The 5,700-nt window shown below is 36.9% G+C and overlaps 1 pseudogene; it reads left to right on the top strand.

Moving 5' to 3' along the window:
- The first annotated feature begins 1,583 nt into the window (after positions 1–1,583).
- LOC102845634 overlaps positions 1,584–5,700 on the top strand; it is a 40,191-nt pseudogene continuing 36,074 nt past the window's right edge.

Here is a 5,700-nt window from a genome sequence, read left to right as displayed (position 1 = left end):
AAATTAATCAAAGATTTGGCATTCAAGAAAACATGTCATTTTAATTCAGCCAAATTCTACACTTGATAATGGGGTAAAAAAGAGAGAAAACTATCATAACCATAACCTTTGATAGGTTAAAAGTGTAGAAAAAGCAATGAGGTAACTGAATGGAGAGTATCACCTGTTATTTCCTTGTGTATGTTGTGTGTCATACCATACGGGGCTCAGCAATCAATGTGACCTGAAGACAGGCATCATGACATTTCCTGGAATGTTCAGTTAGCAATGATACAAATTAACAAAAGCTGTGAAAACCGTCCTTTGATGGAAGACAATAAAGGAGAAGGGAAAATCCCTGTTATACTCAGGGGGAAAAATCTGTAAAGCTCTATCTAAATAAGAAAGGAGAAACCAAGGATGTGAAAGAGATGGCTTGAGGGTTAAGCAACAATAAAACAACATTATTTTAAAAGAAAACTTCCCATGCCGGACTTTCTGGCCCTTTTAGAAATTAATGGTACCTTGTTTTAGAGAAAAAGTTGACAAACTATGGCCATCAAGTCAAATCCTGTCTGCCAACTGTTTTTGTATTTCCCACTGTTGCTGTTGTTATAATGTGCCACTGAGTCAGTCCTGGCTGGTAATTGACCCTCCAGCAGGTTTTCAGAAGTGATAAATCTCACAAGAGGAGATCATCCATCTTTTCCCCCTAGAGCAGCTGCTGGATTCAAACTGAGTGCCTTTGGGTTGGCAGTGCAACTCCTTATCACGGAACCACCACAGGTCCCTATATCAAACTAGGCAAGAATAGTTTACACAAGTTTTAAAGGTTTGGAGAAGAAAAAATCAAAAGAATAATATTTCCTGATGTGAAAATTATATGATCTTCAAATTTCATTGTCTAGATATAAAGTTTTATTGGAACACAGCTATATTCATTCCTTTCTATAACAGCTGTGACTCTACATCCAATGGCAGAATTGAACAACTGTGACAGTGACCATCTGGCCTGAAAAATCTACAGTCTGGCCTTTTTACCTCAATTTAGATTGTAGGGAGCTCTGGTCACTTAGTGGTAAGTAATCATGCTGACAACACAAAAGGTACATGGTTCAAATCCACCAGCTACTGTGTAGGAGAAAGATGGATAACTTCCTCTGGTGTGATTAACTACCTCTAAAAACATGCTGGAGGGTAAACTGTGGGTCAGTTCTGGCTTGAGGGTAGACAACAATTTAGAATCAGACCTACTTCCAAGGAGTTTTCATGATAGTAGAGTTTTCTTGAGCTTGGCAGGAAGGCAAGACATTTTTCTTAAAGAAGAATTAAAACCTCTAATTATCATAAGAAAGATCAGGTTTACTAGTCTGAAAGAAACCTGTGTAATCCCTAAAACTCTGGCCTATTGTTTATTGTTGTTGTTGTGCACAATCAGGTCGAACCGACCCATAACTGACCCTGTGAGGGTGGTTAATCGGTTAATCGCACTGGAGGAGATTGCCCATTCTCCTTCCATGGAGCAACTGGGGCATTTGAACTGCATACCTTCAGGATTGAAGCACAGCTTCTTGCCACTAGGCCACCAGAGCTCTGCAAGAAACATGTCTAATCCCCAAGTCCCTGGCCCTCAGTCACCTTTTAAGCCTGGTATTGAATTCACCCCTGTATCTCCACTTTCAGCCCATCAGCAGACAGGCCCATCGGGTGAACAATAACACTCAGGGTAATCAACTGTATGAGATCAAAAGAGAATCATTTATCAGGAATAAATCTCGGCATTTTCCAGGAATTAATCTCAGAAGGTATATAGTTCAAATCCATCAGCATTTTCTCAAGAGAAAGACAGGCAGTCACCTCCTGTGTAATTTAAAGCCTTAGAAAGTATGCTGGAGGATCAGCTATGAGGCATTTCCAACTCAATGGCACATAATAACAAATCTCAGAAGGCAGAAGAGGATAAAATAGAAGAATGAATGGGAGTAAGAATCATGGGGAGGGAGTAGAAAGAGCTGGTAAGCTTTGAGAACTGCAAATAATGCCATCAAACAATATGTGTGTTAATGGTTGACTGGAAAATAAATTTGCTCTGTAAACTTTTACTCAAATTATAATTATCTTTTTAATCATACACATCCCACAGACCCTTCAAAAAATGAACAAGTCTTGATTAATTTCTATCAGATAGTCTAGGCACTCCTTGGCTTAAGGGGTCTCTTTTATTCTTTCATTCCTTGTATACATTAGAGCAAAACAAATATTTACAGTCCTGTCAGCATAAAGTTCATGGGTTCTTAATGGCAAACATTGAATTAGGAATAAGATTCTTACAAGAGATGATGAAAATGGAATACACTGTTAGCTTTGTCTCTGTTTTCTACAGTAAAAACAAAAGGTTTTGCCAACATTTGTCTAATTTTGAGTTTCAGGACATAAACTGACACTAGACCCTTTGTTTGAACCCTTGAACAGGAGCTAATTTTGAAAAAGAAAATAAAATGATATCACACCATCAGGTAATCCAAGAAAAAAGGAAAGGTAAGTAAGGGAGAACTTAATTCATCTAACTTAATAATTGGACAGTGATTAATAAATTACTATTGTTGTTGTTGTTATGTGCCATTGCATCGATTGCGACTCATAGTAAATCTAGGTACAATATCCCTGAAACCTGCTCTATCTTGTGCCAACTTTACTGTCTCTGTCACATCTACCCTCATTATCCCAGTCACTGAATCAATCCGTCTCATCAATAGTCTTTCTCTTTTTCTCTGTCCCTTCACCTTCACAAGTAGGATGTCACTCTCCAAGGACTGGTCCCACCTGGCAACATGCCCAAAGTATGTCAGACGAAGCTACAGAATCCTTGCCCCCAAAGAGCATCCTGGTCTCATCCCCTTCTGGTCTCACCCTCTCCAGGACATACCTGTTTTTTTCTCCCAGCTATCCATGATATATTCGACACTTTGCTCCAGCACCACAGTTAAAAGGAATCAATTCCCTTTCTATCATCCTTTGTCATTGTCCAGCTCTCTGATGCATAGCAAATAATTGCAAAGACTATGGCTGGTCTAGGCACATCTTAGTCTCCAGACTGACACTGTTGCTCGTCAGTACTCTGAAGAGGTCCCTCACAGCTGACTTTCCCAATGCAATTCATCACTTGATTTCCTGGCTGCTGGTATCAAGAGGGTTGATTGTGGAGCCAAGTAACCTAAAGCTATTTATCAATCTCAATCTCTTCACCATCCATCATAAATTACTATAGAAATCTACTTTTCATTGCAATTGACTTCATTCTGATTCTTGGTGATACTCCTTTGAGTTTCAAAAACTGTAAATAACATAGGAGGAGACTGCTCATCTTCCTCCCATAGAAAGGGTGTTAGATTGAAACCACTAGATACGCACATCCTCTGGGTTAGGAGCACAATTCTCTGTGGACTACACCACCAGAGGTCTGTAGGAATAGCGATTTCATGTAAATTGTTAAACATACAGCTCAAAAATTAATCTGGTATATTTTCACCAAATCCAAAGGAGACTCTACGTGTGCCAGATTGAATCTAGCACCTAAGTACAGTTGCATGTTCAGACACAGAAAAGAGGACTAGACTTCCAAGCCAGATCTTAAGTAGGAAGTGATCTTTGGGTCTGGCATAAAATATCCTTTTGTTCCTCAGAATGCTAAAGTCCGTTCCCAAGACCTTGTTTACAGAACATCAATATTCTCCTGGGCACACATGTCAGTGTGAAAGAAATTTTAAAAAGCACGAGAAAAAACTGTTCTTGGTAGTAACACAGTCTATGATAAACTTTGAAGTACAAATGAGAAGTGGAAGTGAATGTTAAACGTATGCCGTGTCCTAAAACTTCATGAAAAATGAAATGTACAAGAAAAGTTGGATCCCTGCCATGACACCCATTACAGCGTAGACTAAGGCTCTGACCTTTCATGTTATACTTACTGTGTTTTTGACACATTTAGTCAATTAAAATGGAGAAGTGTAATTTGTTTTTCTTAAGTTTAATACAGCATGTCAATAGAAGTTAACCAAAATTTATAGTTGGAACACTAAAGCTGCCACATGCACTCAAACAAATGAACATAATTTATCATGGCTGAAATAAAGAGAACATCATGGACATTTGACTTTATACTTCACGTAAGCACGTTGCCAAATATAGGAAAGCAAGCACCTTCTCACACTTCCAATGGAAAAGACGTTTTAGTTCACATTAAATATTGGTGTGAAAAATCTGGCAGGTATCCAGTCCTAAGAAGTGTTAACGTTGGCACTTCCACTGTGTACTTTTACTATAAATTGTTGTAGCGTTTATTTGACATGGAATACCCAAAGGATTGATGAGCACAGAAAAGAAGATTTTTTTTATTGTGCCATATTACCTTTTTCAGACATTTATACTAAGCCTTTACATCTTCAAAGTCCAAACAAGTAGCCACCTGTATTCAATCGGTGCAAGATATTTTTCATGAAACTATAGCTTGCCTTTTTATAAACCTATAAAAGTACACATTTTCCATTTTATTGGTCAGCAAAGCAGTGGTGGATTTAATAATAAAAGTTATAAATGTAGTTTCTTTATAGACAGTTTAACTTTTTTGCTTGTTTAAATGCCATAAGAACATCCAAATTTATTTCATCAGGCTTCTGTCACTATCACACAAAAACAAGTGGCTATGATTTTCTGCATAGCTGAGTTTAAAAAATTCACTTAACACTCAGACTCAAATTATTTTTCAGACACACATGATACTAGGAAGGGGAAAAAATTATCTATCCAATCAAACACATATATATATGAGTTTGGCATTCACCAAAGGCATGTTTTCAGTAAGACAGACAGCTACTTAATGACACAATTTCAATTTCAAGGTACAATTTAAAATAATGTTGTATCCTTTTATATATCAAATAAAATGCTTCAAATTGAGGCAAACTACCAAATTAATATGCAATTGCTAAGTAAAGACATGAACAGCATATTTGAATAGTTAATAAAATTTGGGATTGTCATAAATGAATCCAGTAATTAAATATTGGAGCAAATATAATGATATAAAAAATTAATATAGAGATAGAGATAGAGAAATATATGTATATATATATATATAGAGAGAGAGAGAGAGAGAGAAGAGAAGGAGAGAGAAAGAGACACCGATATCTGGGGGCCTAGTTGTAAGAAGCTGCACTGTTAACCCAAAGGCACGCAGTTTGAACCCTACAAACTGTTCTGCGGGAGACAGGCAATCTCTCGTGAAACATTCTGTCCCTGGAAAAAAAACAGATGGAGGTTGAACTGGAGTTGGTTCCAATTTGACAGCACACAACAACTATCTATAGATAAATGATAGATAGATAGGTACAGAGATAGATACAGATATATCAATATATAAGAATAATCACACTTGAAAAACACCTGGTCTTACCTTCCTGTTCTCTCTTAACATCCAAACAAAACTTTAATATTTGAGGACACAGGTTTTAATGTCTAGCACACTGTTTCAGCATTTCACTTAATCAAAGGTGATGTTTTCAAAATAAGAGACTATCATTACATCAAATTGTTATAAAATTTTTTATCTTAGTTTTGATACTAACTGACTTATTTCAAATTCTTGTGATCAGAATCCCAGCCCCTAAAACTCACAACACTCCAATTGGTCTCATACATAAAGGAATTATTTGCAACTATAAA

The sequence above is a fragment of the Elephantulus edwardii genome, unplaced genomic scaffold (genome assembly GCF_000299155.1).
Source record: "Elephantulus edwardii isolate Elephantulus edwardi_28Jun2011 unplaced genomic scaffold, EleEdw1.0 scaffold00018, whole genome shotgun sequence".
NCBI lineage: Eukaryota > Metazoa > Chordata > Mammalia > Macroscelidea > Macroscelididae > Elephantulus > Elephantulus edwardii.
This window is presented reverse-complemented; position numbering and strand designations above follow the sequence as displayed.